Source organism: Rhinoderma darwinii (genome assembly GCF_050947455.1).
Source record: "Rhinoderma darwinii isolate aRhiDar2 chromosome 8 unlocalized genomic scaffold, aRhiDar2.hap1 SUPER_8_unloc_2, whole genome shotgun sequence".
Classification (NCBI taxonomy): Eukaryota; Metazoa; Chordata; class Amphibia; order Anura; family Rhinodermatidae; genus Rhinoderma; species Rhinoderma darwinii.
In genome coordinates this window covers 295030-311701 of record NW_027461825.1, presented here as the reverse complement: position 1 = coordinate 311701, position 16672 = coordinate 295030, and positions in this window count along the sequence as shown.

Below are 16672 nucleotides of genomic sequence, written 5' to 3'. Positions count from 1 at the left end.
GGACGTTCACATGGCCGTTGTTTTAGCGAACCGCGTGAAGGGTCCGTTGAGGAATAGAACATGTCCAGTTTTCTTCCGTTTTCACGGATCCCTACAAAAAATCTGGATCCGTGAAAACAGAACCTGTACAGTGCGACTCGGGCGTCATCCGAGTTTTCAGTAGTTCGTGTGAATCCGGCCTAATACAGACTATGCAGCTGTAAAGACTGAGGGGGAGGGGGTTTATATGGGGGAAACCGGTCACAATGGAAAGTGAGTCGCTGTAATGGGCTAAAGATAGCAGTGGAGACCGCCACCGTCTGTACTGGGAGCTGTGGAGGCCACAAGGATCTGTACTGGGAGCTGTGGAGGTCACAAGGATCTGTACTGGGAGCTGTGGAGGTCACAAGGATCTGTACTGGGTGGAATGGAGGTCACAAGGATCTGTACTGGGTGGAATGGAGGTCACAAGGATCTGTACTGGGAGCAACGGAGGCCACAATGATCTGTACTGGGAGGAATGGAGGCCACAAGGATCTGTACTGGGAGCAACGGAGGCCACAAGGATCTGTACTGGGAGCAACGGAGGCCACAATGATCTGTACTGGGTGGAATGGAGGTCACAAGGATCTGTACTGGGTGGAATGGAGGTCACAAGGATCTGTACTGGGAGCAATGGAGGTCACAAGGATCTGTACTGGGAGCAATGGAGGTCACAAGGATCTGTACTGGGAGCTGTGGAGGCCACAAGGATCTGTACTGGGAGCTGTGGAGATCACAAGGATCTGTACTGGGAGCTGTGGAGGTCACAAGGATCTGTACTGGGAGCTGTGGAGGTCACAAGGATCTGTACTGGGAGCTGTGGAGGTCACAAGGATCTGTACTGGGAGGAATGGAGGTCACAAGGATCTGTACTGGGTGGAATGGAGGTCACAAGGATCTGTACTGGGAGCAATGGAGGTCACAAGGATCTGTACTGGGAGCAATGGAGGTCACAAGGATCTGTACTGGGAGCTGTGGAGGCCACAAGGATCTGTACTGGGAGCTGTGGAGATCACAAGGATCTGTACTGGGAGCTGTGGAGGTCACAAGGATCTGTACTGGGAGCTGTGGAGGTCACAAGGATCTGTACTGGGAGCAACGGAGGCCACAATGATCTGTACTGGGAGGAATGGAGGTCACAAGGATCTGTACTGGGTGGAATGGAGGTCACAAGGATCTGTACTGGGAGCAATGGAGGTCACAAGGATCTGTACTGGGAGGAATGGAGGTCACAAGGATCTGTACTGGGAGCAATGGAGGTCACAAGGATCTGTACTGGGTGGAACGGAGGCCACAAAGATCTGTACTGGGAGGAACGGAGGCCACAAAGATCTGTACTGGGAGCGATGGAGGTCACAATGATCTGTACTGGGAGCAATGGAGGTCACAATGATCTGTACTGGGAGTTTTGGAGGTCACCAGGATCTGTACTCGGAGTTGTGGACACCAGAGGGTTTTGTACTGGAACAAATAATATTGAAACAAAGAATAAAAAGTTCTGTAACTTTCTAATAGACTTTGTGTTTCAATTGCTCATAATTTTCAAGAACTCTGTTTGCTGCCAGTGAACAGAAACGTTACATCCAGAGGCTCAAAAACCCTAATTCCTGTTAGACAAACCTGAACTCCAGACTGAATAGATTTTATCTGCACAGAATCAGGAGAGGAGAGAAATCTGAGCAGCAGAAGTTTTCACCCCACGGAGGATCGTCTAGACTGGAAACAATAGTAAAGTAGCAGAAAGGGGAACAGGACCGGGTCAGGACGGGTTTTCTGGTTTATATTAGAGGATGAAAATCCTGGCCTAATGTCGTAACAATTGTATCAGTTTAGACAATCTTGTGTCATCAGCCGATAGTTTGTTACAATGTATTGGTGCAGCTGTATCAGTCTGGAGTCCAGGATTGCAGGATCAGGACTGGTATTTTTTGTTTCCTTCGTCTCGGCAGCTTCGTCCTTTTTTTGCTTTTCTTCGCCTTCTTTTTGTCTTGAAGTCGTTGCTCGGAGGGGAATAAAATTCTGTGACTGCTTCACAAATGTGGGGGAAACGTCTCCGGTGGATGCAGGAAACGGCGCCGGATAATCGTGTTCTCTCCACCCGGCTGCGCTCTCTGGCACTCGCCCTCCTCCGGGTTACTGGAGCCTCGTTACCGTTTGTTGGACGAGATCCGTCAGACGCGCGATCATTTCTCACACAAATACGGCAAATGAAAAAAAACAAGCCGAGCTCTGCTACATCGCGTGTCAGTGTATGGAATAGAATTATATTTATCATGTGTTGTAGATGTAAGGGGGCAAAATCTAGAGAATTCCTACCTCCAATAGGGGCCCACCCTACTGTGGTTTACAGCCGCAATCTGCGCAGATCACAACGTTTATAGAACACAACGCGTCTAGATGAACGTTTACACAAGTGAGGCCTCAATTTATACCAGCTATAGGGTTTTATACAGTACAGAGGGTTTTATATAGAGATTAGGGTTTTTGAGCCTCTAGAGGTGATGTTTCCATCTACTGACAGCAAGCAGAGATATTGAACATGTTGAGTTGAGACACAAAGCCTAATAGAAAGTTGCAGAACTTTTCCTTACACTGCGGGGTGTTGTGTGTGACGGGTGGAGACTTTCCCATGTTTGCGCCATTTTTGGTAATAACTGATTTGTATTATTATTATTTTATGCGAATTCCGTTTTTCTGTGACGCACTTGTGCTTATTCTGGGTGTAATGTAAGTCAATGATCGACCTGCTGACCGCCCGACGCTTCTCTCTTCCAGGGGATGTACATCAAATCCACGTATGACGGACTCCACGTCATCACAGGGACCACGGAAAACGTGAGTGAAATGTTCCATTGTCTATTTGTTGCCCACGGAAGCAGAAAAATTGGGAACTGCGACCGGAAATCCGTTGTAATAAAAGCCGGACTGTCATCATCCGTATTAAAGGAACACACCAGATAAAACTGACTCTCTATGTTCTGCTAGTGCAGGGTCTGAGGGGGCGGAGCATGACACAGGTATTCCCTGTTTGCTGATTGGTCCCCTGTGTCATGCTCCGCCCCCTTGTCTATATATCAGATATAATTATTACACCAGGTTATATCATCTGTAACTCCCATAAATGGTCCTTTCCAGGCTCACCCCGGGGTCCACTGGCCGCCCCCTCATCTTTGTTTTTTTTGTTTTTTTCCCATTCAAAATGAAGGAGAAAAAGAAGCTGCAAATCTGCTCTTAAAGTGCGACGGACGGGACGTGCTGCAGTTTTATAAATCCTGCGCGGTAGAATGTAACATAAAACGCCGTCCTGCGCCGCTTCATCTGAAAAATATCCCGGACGCCGAGCAACTCAGACGTTGCAGCCAAAACTTAGTCCAATTTACCGCTCAGTGGATTTCAATTATAACCGGGCCCCGGGGGTTTCTGGTAATAACGCGGCGGCGGCGGCCACCCTGTAACATTGTGTGTAACGTGGAACAGTCCGGGAATCGCCGCAGCAGGAATTTATATATGTGGATATTTGTCATTGAGGTCCAGGGATATTAATGGTTTCTTTGAAGAATATCGGCAGACGCAGCGTTTTTAATAACGTGTCACATTTACCGTAACTGAGAAGAGGAACTAACCCAGAAATAACCCCGGACAAAGCGCCAATTTCCTGAAATCCAATCACAATCGGACCACGAAAGATAATCAAGGCTGCATAAAATTGTAACAAACTCTCAGCTGTGAGAAGTATCACATCGGGATGGGTTTTCAGCCGCTGGAGGTAACGGATTGTGAGCCATTCACTGACAGCAAGCAGGGATCTTGAAAATAGTAAGGAATCGAAATACAAAGTCTATTATAAAGTTGCAGGATTTTTCATGATTTTCATTTGCTTTATTTACAGAACTCCAAAAAACCTTTAAATTAGTTCACAGCCCCCCCCCCCCCCCAACCCGCGGCGGGTAGCAGAGGATCCTGCGCAGTATTACTGGTCGCGGTCCTGGCCGTACGTGAGGCTTAGACGCCATCACTTTCTATTGAAATAAATGGCGGTTATGGAAGGGGAGTAGGATCCGGGGTCAGAACGTCCCATTGTCAGGATCATGGGGGTCCCAGCGGCCGGATCTCCACTGATCTTCCTCCTATTCAGGGTCTTGGGGGAGCCCCTCTGAGGATTCAGCGCCCGCCAGTAATCATTACACGGCGGGATTTCCTCGCGGTTTTGTATTTATGGATAATTGACGCATCGCGGCAGGAGCGGTAATCACCGGAATACGGAGAACGCAGCGGCCGTCACCCGGGGAGATATTATTATTATTAGCCATGTCACTGTAACTGGTGATATTCTAATCCTCTAGCACTCTGTAATCTAGGGGTGCTGTAATCTAGGGGTGCTGTAGTCTAGGGGTGCTGTAGTCTAGGGGTGCTGTAATCTAGGGGTGCTGCAATCTAAGGGTGCTGCAATCTAGGGGTGCTGCAATCTAGAGGTGCTGTAGTCTAGGGGTGCTGTAGTCTAGGGGTGCTGTAATCTAGAGGTGCTGTAATCTAGAGGTGCTGTAATCTAGGGGTGCTGCAATCTAGGGGTGCTGCAGTCTAGGGGTGCTGCAATCTAGGGGTGCTGTAGTCTAGGGGTGCTGTAATCTAGGGGTGCTGTAGTCTAGGGGTGCTGTAGTCTAGGGGTGCTGTAGTCTAGGGGTGCTGTAATCTAGAGGTGCTGTAATCTAGGGGTGCTGCAATCTAGAGGTGCTGTAATCTAGAGGTGCTGCAATCTAGGGGTGCTGCAATCTAGGGGTGCTGCAGTCTAGGGGTGCTGCAGTCTAGGGGTGCTGCAATCTAGAGGTGCTGCAATCTAGAGGTGCTGTAGTCTAGGGGTGCTGTAATCTAGGGGTGCTGTAATCTAGGGGTGCTGTAATCTAGGGGTGCTGTAATCTAGGGTGCTGTAGTCTAGGGGTGCGGTAGTCTAGGGGTGCTGTAATCTAGGGTGCTTTAGTCTAGGGGTGCTTTAGTCTAGGGTGCTGTAATCTAGGGTGCTGTAATCTAGGGTGCTGTAATCTAGGGGTGCTGTAATCTAGGGTGCTGTAGTCTAGGGGTGCGGTAATCTAGGGGTGCTGTAGTCTAGGGGTGCTGTAGTCTAGGGGTGCTGTAATCTAGGGTGCTGTAGTCTAGGGGTGCTTTAGTCTAGGGGTGCTGTAATCTAGGGGTGCTGTAATCTAGGGGTGCTGTAGTCTAGGGTGTTGTAATCTAGGGGTGCTGTAATCTAGGGGTGCTGTAGTCTAGGGTGTTGTAATCTAGGGGTGCTGTAGTCTAGGGGTGCTGTAATCTAGGGGTGCTGTAATCTAGGGGGCTCAGGACGGCTTCCACACCAAAATGCTTTCAATATGAAGAAACTTGTCACTCCGATTTGATTTGCAGAATATTGTGTTTATTTTCCATACGATACATAAGTAGTTATTAACGTAACGTAACACGCGGCGGTGCTTCTTGGTACGGTGGTGCTTTCTGCGACCTCAGACGCTGCTCGAGAATTGCGCTGCGTACCAAGCAGCACCGCGTGTCTGAATTAAGACTGAAACGTTACGTTAATTGCTACTTATTTGCTGGAACTGGTGAGATTGCGGCTTATTATTAAACGTTTCAGAGATGAAGGAGTTAAATGACTCCCGGTTTAGAATATATGGAGAAGCCACCAAAAGAGAGACGGGCTAAAGAGGCGCAGGGCAGGTGACGAGGCACAGGGCAGGTGACGAGGCACAGGGAGGTGACAAGGCACAGGGAGGGCAGGCGACGTGGCGCAGGGCAGGCGACGTGGCGCAGGGCAGGCGACGAGGCGCAGGGCAGGCGACGAGGCACAGGGCAGGCGACGAGGCACAGGGCAGTTGACGAGGCACAGGGCGGGCGACGTGGCACAGGGCAGGCGACGAGGCACAGGGCAGGCGACAAGACACGGCAGGTGACGAGGCACAGGGAAGACAATGTGGTGAAGGGCAGGCGACGAGGCACAGGGCAGTTGACGAGGCACAGGGCGGGTGACGAGGCACAGGGCGGGAGACGTGGCACAGGGCAGGCGACGAGACACGGCAGGTGACGAGGCACAGGGAAGACAATGTGGTGAAGGGCAGGCGAGGAGGCACAGGGCAGGCGAGGAGGCGCAGGGCAGGCGAGGAGGCGCAGGGCAGGCGAGGAGGCGCAGGGCAGGCGAGGAGGCGCAGGGCAGGCGAGGAGGCGCAGGGCAGGCGAGGAGGCACAGGGCAGGTGAGGAGGCACAGGGCAGGCGACGAGACACGGCAGGTGACGAGGCACAGGGAAGACAATGTGGTGAAGGGCAGGCGAGGAGGCACAGGGCAGGCGAGGAGGCGCAGGGCAGGCGAGGAGGCACAGGGCAGACGAGGAGGCGCAGGGCAGGCGAGGAGGCACAGGGCAGGCGAGGAGGCACAGGGCAGGCGAGGAGGCACAGGGCAGGTGAGGAGGCACAAGGCAGGTGAGGAGGCACAGGGCAGGTATTGAGGCACAGGGCAGGTATTGAGGCACAGGGCAGGTATTGAGGCACAGGGAGGTGATGAGGCACGGGGCAGGTATTGAGGCACAGGGAGGTGATGAGCTCTCTTCTCCTGTGTGTGGGTGGAGCGCCCCTCTTTACGTTGAGCCTCTTGGAGGGGGATGGGCTGCGTGGCTTTGCGCAGTCGCCGTGCACTCTCTCTGAACCTTCGCTCTCACGGCCGGAGTGATTTTGTCACTTTTAATCTGTGCACTTGGTGGATCCGGAGCTCCCATCGCTTCTTAATTACGACGCCTTGAACTTCTCTGACAGAAACATCTTAATAATCCTGCGGCTCAAAGGATAAAACCGCCGCGCTCCGGAATCACCGGCTGAACTTTACCCAAAGATGAGAAACGTTTCAATCCTGTGAACTCCCGGTGTGAAGCCGCTGAGGACGCCACAACGTCTGGTCAATGTCGTGAAAAAATCCCCGTAATCCCCATCAACGTAACACGAGCGAGAAATGTGTCAAACGCCATCAACTCCGCCCTCACCAATATGAAACCCTCCGCAGGCATTTACCGTCTCAGACGCGGCGGCGGCAGATTTACTATTCCAAATGCGGCAGAATTCTGGTGTAAACGCCGTGCGCCACATTTATTAACTGTTCTGGACATTGTTTTCGACACGCTCAAACAAGGTCGTGGTTTGAAATGCGACACCGTGCGCCAAAATTTTGGAGACAAAAACTGGTGTAAACGAAGAGAACCAAGAGGCGGAGCGAGGAAGAGGAACGTGTCCTGAACGTCTAGCGAGATGCGCCATATTTATCATACAGCGTGCGCTACTGGGATAATTTGGCGCAACGTCTGACTGCCTTGACGAACGTTACGCTGTCTAATCTTACCCACTTTAGTCATTCTTCCCCTTTGTGTTCCAATTTCTCACCATTTCCAATATCTCTGCTTGCTTTCAATCAACGGAAATGTATTTTACATACAAAGGCTGAAAAACTTGTCCTCAGATAATTCTGTATCAGTCCAGAGAATGCTCTGCGAGCGGCAGCTCAAATCCCTCTCCTGTCCTGATCCTGTTTGTTACAATGTATCAGTGCAGGTAAAATGTATCAGTGTGGCGTCCAGGTTGTTTTTCTCACAGAGGATTGTCTAGACTGGATACATTATAACAAACCCTCTGCTGAGAGAAGTATTACGTCAGCATCTTGATATAAAGAAAAGTATTCCCATGTATTGACAGCAAGCAGAGATCTTGAATATTGTGATTAATTTAACAAAACACAGAAAGGATTGAAAGGTTGCAGAACTTTTTACAGCCCAGTTTATAATGTACCCGCCGCCACATTAAAATAAAATAAATCTCTAAATATACTCATCAGGAAAAATCTATTCTTCTGTGGGTGACAGCGGCCGTATCGGGTGTGATATCGGGTGTGACATCGGGTGTGACATCGGGTGTGATATCGGGTGTGATATCGGGTGTGATATCGGGTGTCATTTTTACTAAAAATCTATTTAACTAAGAAACCGCTGAATAGAAATGTTAAAAATGTCACAGAAGGCGATTTATTTAATCTTGGGATTAAATCTTGTCGTACTAATATTAAATGTAATCTCCCTCTTATTGTGACCACTCCCATTACTGAGGTCCTTCCCATTATTGTGACACCTCCCATTGCTGAGGTCCCTCCCATTATTGTGACCCCTCCCATTACTGAGGTCCTTCCCATTATTGTGACACCTCCCATTGCTGAGGTCCCTCCCATTATTGTGACCCCTCCCATTACTGAGGTCCCTCCCATTATTGTGACCCCTCCCATTACTGAGGTCCCTCCCATTATTGTGACCCCTCCCATTACTGAGGTCCCTCCCATTATTGTGACCCCTCCCATTACTGAGGTCCCTACCTTTATTGTGACCCCCCCCATTACTGAGGTCCTTCCCATTATTGTGACCCCTCCGATTGCTGAGGTCCCTCCCATTACTGAGGTCCCTCCCTTTATTGTGATCCCCCCCATTACTGAGGTCCCTTCCATTATTGTGACCCCCCATTACTGAGGTCCCTCCCATTATTGTGACCCCCCATTACTGAGTTCCCTCCTTTTATTGTGACCCCCCCATTACTGAGGTCCTTCCCATTATTGTGACCCCTCCCATTGCTGAGGTCCCTCCCTTTATTGTGACCCCCCCATTATTGTGACCCCTCCCATTACTGAGGTCCCTCCTTTATTGTGACCCCCCCATTACTGAAGTCCTTCCCATTATTGTGACCCCTCCGATTGCTGAGGTCCCTCCCATTACTGAGGTCCCTCCCATTATTGTGACCCCCCATTACTGAGGTCCCTCCCTTTATTGTGACCCCCCCCATTACTGAGGTCCCTCCCTTTATTGTGACCCCCCCCATTACTGAGGTCCCTTCCATTATTGTGACCCCCCATTACTGAGGTCCCTCCCATTATTGTGACCCCCCATTACTGAGGTCCCTCCTTTTATTGTGACCCCCCATTACTGAGGTCCCTCCCTTTATTGTGACGCCCCCATCACTGAGGTCCCTCGCTTTATTGTGACCCCCCCATCACTGAGGTCCCTCGCTTTATTGTGACCCCCCCATCACTGAGGTCCCTCCCATTATTGTGACCCCCCATTACTGAGGTCCCTCCCTTTATTGTGACCCCCCCCATTACTGAGGTCCCTCCCTTTATTGTGACCCCCCCCCATTGTGATCCCCCCCCCCCATTACTGAGGCTCCTCCCCTGCAGCAGCTCCTTGATAATCGTCTTTTTCTCCCCGGGGTGGCAGAGTCTTGGCTGCGTTTTCTGGGGGGGTTTAGCCTCTTTGCTTTGCACGGGGTATTTAGATCCAGGCCGATGGCAGAATATTGATTGTTTGCCCCGGGTATCGGCAGCCTAGAAATGACTGGATTCTTTTTTTTTCTGCAGTCTCCTGCCGACCAGTGCAAGAAGATCCATGCGGGTGATGAGGTCATTCAGGTGAACCATCAGACTGTGGTGAGTATCGTGCCGGGAAATATAAAGCGAGACGGTTGTGTTGTGTGCGGAGCCTCGCGGAGCTTCATCGCTGCCATTATCAGAACATCTGTAAAGTCGCGCTTAAAGGGCTTGTCCAGGATTAGAAAAGCAAAGCTGCTTTATTCCTAGTACAGTGCCACACCTGTCCGCAGGATGTGTGTGGTACTGCAACTCAACCCCATTCACCTCAATAGGGCTGGGCTGCAATACAAAAAACAACCTGTGGACAGGTGTGGCACTGTTTTAGTAAGAAAGCAGCCATGTTTTTCTAGTCTTGGAGAAGCCCTTTAAAGGATAACTCCCCCCGTGCAGCCATTCCTCAGTTCCACCAGAAGGCAATTTTACTAATTATTTTAAAGGGCTTGTTATTTTCAAGATCTCTGCTTGCTGTCAATGATTGAGAATATTTACTGCTTACATTCAAAGGCTGAAACCTCCTCAAAACCTATTCCTGGTCACACATCAGAGGGTTAGTTACAATGTATCAGTGCAGGTAAGAGCTATCAAACATGAATCCAGGACCAGAGAGGATTGTCTGCTCTGATACATTGTAACAAACCATCAGCTTTGTGAGCAGGACTAGATCTATATAGGTTTTAAGTATCTGAAGTTAAATATTGAGTGTTTTCTTTCGCTGACAGAAATCAGAGATCTTAAAAATGCTGAGGAGAATTAACACACAACGTCTATGAGAAAGGTGCGGAGCTTTTCATTATATAAGGATTCATCTTTAGTCTCATAAGTCCGCACAATAACTTTAATAAGTTTGACAACTGCTGTTTTACCTCTGAAGTCTCTCGTAGGTTGTCACAGCCCCGCCCTCTCTGGAGCAGAATATGTATCATCGGGGGGAACCACAACCGTGACTATGTATGATCATAGGGAATTCCAACTGTGGCTATGTATCATCAGAGAGAACCCCAACCTTGACTATGTATCATCAGAGAGAACCCCAACCTTGACTATGTATCATCAGAGGGAACCCCCAACCTTGACTATGTATCATCAGAGGGAACCCCCAACCTTGACTATGTATCATCAGAGGGAACCCCAACCTTGACTATGTATCATCAGAGGGAACCCCAACCTTGACTATGTATCATCAGAGGGAACCCCAACCTTGACTATGTATCATCAGAGCAGAGGATAGGGGTGGGGCAGACAGAGGATGATCATGGAGAGAAGGTGTCTAATATCCTGAACTGGTTGGACATTTGTCTTTTCTCGGCCTCACAATCTGACACTTTACACAGTTCAATGAAGCGCAATCCCCGCTCCCGATCGTCTCTACGTGTAGATATTTGTAGAGCGCTTTAGACTTGCGACCACTGATACGCAAATCTTTGTGTGAAAACGCAATCGCTCGATGGTCTGGCAATTAAACCTCCCATGATGCCCGGCTCTGCACCACGTGACCATGATCACAATTTCTTGCCATATATAAACACTAGAGGTTCGTTTTCTCAGGACCAGGAGCAAATAGTCGAGCGAGATAGAAATCACCGAATCGTATACACATTATCGAAGAGTATAAAGAAGCGCTCACATATAATGGAAGGAGGGAGGAGCGGAGGAGAAGGAAAGAGGAGGAGGGGTGAGGGAGGAGGAGCGGAGGTGGAGGAAAGAGGAGCGGAGAAGGAGGGAGGAGGAGCGCAGGAGAAGGAAAGAGGAGGAGGAGGAGCGCAGGAGAAGGGAGGAGGAGAGAGAGAAGGAGGGAGGAGGAGGAGGAGGGAGGAGGAGAGAGAGAAGGAGGGAGGAGGAGGAAAGAGGAGCGGAGAAGGAGGGAGGAGGAGGAGGAGGAGGGAGGAGGAGAGAGAGAAGGAGGGAGGAGGAGCGAGGAGGAGAGAGAGAAGGAGGGAGGAGGAGCAGAGGAGGAGGAAGGAGGAGGAAAAATGAGGTCTCAGTGGATACAGCTCTTAACCAGTGGTCAAGAGTATTTCTAACCCTGTGATCTCCTCTCCCCCACTCTTTATATACCACGCTATATACAGTGGATACAAAGAAGTCTACACACACCTGTTAAAATGACGGGTTTTTGTCATGTTACAATCAGTACAAGATGAATCATTTCAGAACTTTTTCCACCTTTAATGTGACCCATAATCTGTACAATTCCACTGAAATCTTTAAAAGGGGAAAAATAAAAATAAAAACCTACAATAATGCGGCTGCATAAGTGTGAACACCCTCTTATAATTGGGGATCTGGTTGTGTTCAGGATTAGCCAATCACATTTATCTCATGTAGAATAGTAGTCAGTACTCCGCTGCCATTATTTATAGTGATTCCGAGTGACCCCAGATAAAGTTCAGCATTATGGAGCGCGGCGGAGACGGCATTATGGAGCGCGGCGGAGGCGGCATTATGGAGCGTGGCGGAGGCGGCATTATGGAGCGCGGCGGAGGCGGCATTATGGAGCGCGGCGGAGGCGGCATTATGGAGCGCGGCGGAGGCGGCATTATGGAGTGTGGCGGAGGCGGCACTATGGAGCGCGGCGGAGGCGGCATTATGGAGCGCGGCGGAGGCGGCATTATGGAGCGCGGCGGAGGCGGCATTATGGAGCGCGGCGGAGGCGGCATTATGGAGCGCGGCGGAGGCGGCATTATGGAGCGCGGCGGAGGCGGCATTATGGAGCGCGGCGGAGGCGGCATTATGGAGCGCGGCGGAGGGAATTATGAACAGTTCCAAATATCAGTCAATATTAGCACAAAACCTGCAGCCTCTGCTCTAAAGCTGAAGATGAAGAGGAATTACACCTTTCAGCACGACCACGACCTAAAGCAACAAAAGAAGAAGATCAGCCAGAGCCCAGACCTGAATCCCATTGAGAATCTGTGGGGTAACCTGAAGAAGCCGTACACAGGAGATGCCCTCGCAATGTGACAGATTTGGAGCTTTTGCAAGGAAGAGTGGGCAACAATTGCCAAGTCAAGATGTGCCATGCTGATAGACTTGATGGCCATCTTCACTGTGTCCCATGGTATATCTAATGCCTTGGAGATTCTTTGGTGCCCTTCTCCTGACTGATGCCTTTCAATAATCAGACCCTTTTAAAGTGTTGTAAGCTCTTTACGGACCACGGCTTTTGCTGTCACATGCAACAAAGAAAATGTCAGGAAAATCCTAATAGAAGAGCTGAACTTTATATGGGGTCACTCCGAATCACTATAAATAATGGCAGCTGAGTACTGACTACTATTTAACATGAGTTTAAATGTGATTGGCTAATTCTGAACACAACCACATCCTCAATTCTAAGAGGGTGTTCACACTTATGCAGCCACATTATTATTGTAGGTTTTTATTTTTATGTTTTCACTCTAAATGATTTCAATGGAATTGTACAGATTATGGGAGACATTAAAAGTGGAAAAAGTTATGAGATGATTCACCTCGTACTGACTTTGTAACAAGACAAAAACCTGGCATTTTAATAGGGGTGTGTAGACTTTTATTATCCACTGTATATACCGGGTAGGGGGAAGAGAGCGCCCAATACAATACAGATTGTGAGCAGCAGCCAACTGAATATATGACTGTGATATGAGAAGAGCGCGGTGACTGAGCGCGACGTGCAGCGACTGGCGACCGTGTTCATCCTCACCGCTGGCGTTCTGTTCTGCAGGAATATCCTGAGAGCTCGTAATATCTGTTAATGCGATGAGGTGTTTTTCACAGCAGGGAACAGGACTGAATCCGGAGACTGAGCATCCGGAGGGGAAACTGTTTAATAATAGCGCTGGGGGGAGGGGAGGCTCCCTAAGACCGTAATTCTGAAATGTGCTTCCTCAGATACATACAAATCTGAGCAATATACATTACCGGGGCAAGGAAAAGGGAACTTAAGGCATCTGGACCCCTATGCAGAATCTGTGCCAGGTCCCCCCACCCATCATGTGCCATCTAAAGTACTACTGTTCTTTAAACACCCTCAGGGCTTGGATGCAACTATAACCTCTGCATCCTACTGGCTTCCCACATATAGTGTATGGTTATACCGTTAAGTGTATAAATAACCATACACAATACGGTGCCTTACTATGAATGCTCAAATAACCGTGGCATACAATGGCAAATAATACTTCCATACAGTTGCCTATATAACAATGCCATAAAGTACTGCCACCACAAAATAACAGTAGTGCTTCACAATATAAATACCACCATACCGTGCTCAAATAATACTACCATACAGCACTCACATAATGCCACCATACAGTGCTCAAATAATACCACCATACAGTGCTCAAATAATACCACCATACAGTGCTCAAATAATACCACCATACCGTGCTCAAATAATACTACCATACAGCACTCACATAATACCACCATACACTGCTCAAATAATACCACCATACAGTGCTCAAATAATACTACCATACAGCACTCACATAATGCCACCATACACTGCTCAAATAATACCACCATACAGTGCTCGAATACCACCATACACTGCTCACATAATACCACCATACAGTGCTCAATAATACCACCATACAGTGCTCAAATAATACCACCATACAGAGCCCAAATAATACCACCATACACTGCTCACATAATACCACCATACAGTGCTCACATAATACCACCATACAGTGCTCGAATACCACCATACGCTGCTCACATAATACCACCATACAGTGCTCACATAATACCACCATACACTGCTCACATAATACCACCATACACTGCTCACATAATACCATCATACACTGCTCACATAATACCACCATACAGTGCTCACATAATACCACCATACACTGCTCACATAATACCACCATACAGTGCTCAAATACCACCATACACTGCTCACATAATAACACCATACACTGCTCACATAATACCACCATACACTGCTCAAATAATACCACCATACAGTGCTCGAATACCACCATACGCTGCTCACATAATACCACCATACACTGCTCACATAATACCACCACACACTGCTCACATAATACCACCATACACTGCTCACATAATACAATCATACACTGCTCACATAATACCACCATACACTGCTCACATAATACCACCATACACTGCTCACATAACACCACCATACACTGCTCACATAATACCACCATACACTGCTCACATAATACCACCATACACTGCTCAAATAATACCACCATACACTGCTCACATAATACCACCGTACACTGCTCACATAATACCACCGTACACTGCTCACATAATACCACCGTACACTGCTCACATAATACCACCACACACTGCTCAAATAATACCACCATACACTGCTCAAATAATACCACCATACACTGCTCACATAATACCACCATACACTGCTCACATAATACCACCATACAGTGCTCACATAATACCACCATACAGTGCTCAAATAATACCACCATACACTGCTCACATAACACCACCACACACTGCTCACATAATACCACCATACACTGCTCACATAATACCACCACACACTGCTCAAATAATACCACCATACACTGCTCAAATAATACCACCATACACTGCTCAAATAATACCACCATACAGTGCTCAAATAATACCACCATACACTGCTCACATAATACCACCATACACTGCTCACATAATACCACCATACACTGCTCACATAATACCACCATACACTGCTCACATAATACCACCATACACTGCTCACATAATACCACCATACAGTGCTCACATAATACCACCATGCACTGCTCACATAATATCACCATACACTGCTCACATAATATCACCATACACTGCTCACATAATATCACCATACACTGCTCACATAATATCACCATACACTGCTCACATAATATCACCATACACTGCTCACATAATATCACCATACACTGCTCACATAATACCACCATACACTGCTCACATAATACCACCATACACTGCTCAAATAATACCACCATACACTGCTCAAATAATACCACCATACAGTGCTCACATAATATCACCATACACTGCTCACATAATACCAACATACACTGCTCACATAATACCACCATACAGTGCTCAAATAATACCACCATATAGTGCTCACATAATACCAACATACAGAGCCCAAATAATACCACCATACAGTGCTCACATAATATCACCATACACTGCTCACATAATATCACCATACACTGCTCAAATAATACCACCATACAGAGCCCAAATAATACCACCATACAGTGCTCACATAATACCAACATACAGAGCCCAAATAATACCGCCATACAGTGTTTAAAAAAATACCAAATACCTACTCCCCAATGTCTATATGATACTGCGATACAATTAATATTTAGGGTATGTTCACACGAGGTCATTACATCCGTAATTGACGGACGTATTTCGGCCGCAAGTCCGGGACCGAACACACTGCAGGGAGCCGGGCTCCTAGCATCATACTTATGTACGACGCTAGGAGTCCCTGCCTCGCTGCAGGACAACTGTCCCGTATTGTAATCATGTTTTCAGTACGAGACAGGTGTCCGGCAGCGAGGCAGGGACTCCTAACGTCGTACATAAGTATGATGCTAGGAGCCCGGCTCCCTGCAGTGTGTTCGGTCCCGGACTTGCGGCCGAAATACGTCCGTCAATTACGGATGTAATGACCTCGTGTGAACATACCCTAATACTCTTGGTGGTCACAAGCCTCAGGTGGCAATTCATCTGTAGCGCCCCCTTCAGCAGAGTACAGCCCCTGCAGAAGCTACAAAGTGGTCTGGCCAAGAGCAAATGGGAAGCCCCCGGTATGTATGTTGTGTCCTGTAAATATTAATATTCTTGTTTACATTCATGCAATGAACCTGTGCAGACAATAATCCCCTCTGAGCTGAACACAGCAGCAAGACAAATCGCTACAATGTATCAGTGCAGGTAAAATGTGTCAGTCTGAAGTCCAAATTGTGCACTCCACAGAGGATTGTCTGGACTGGATACAATTGTAACCAGCCCTCAGCTGTGAGAAGGGTTTTTAGCCTCTGGATGTAAAGAAGACTATTTCTTGTCACTTGTGAAAGACCCAGCCACTGAAACGAGTGGAAACGTGGCCTCTTCTTGTAGGATGTATCTGGGCTCAATAAAAGTGACATATTACAGAGGATGCTGCTCCCTCTACTACTCTATTGGATATTAGTTCGGAAATGAAGACCCTC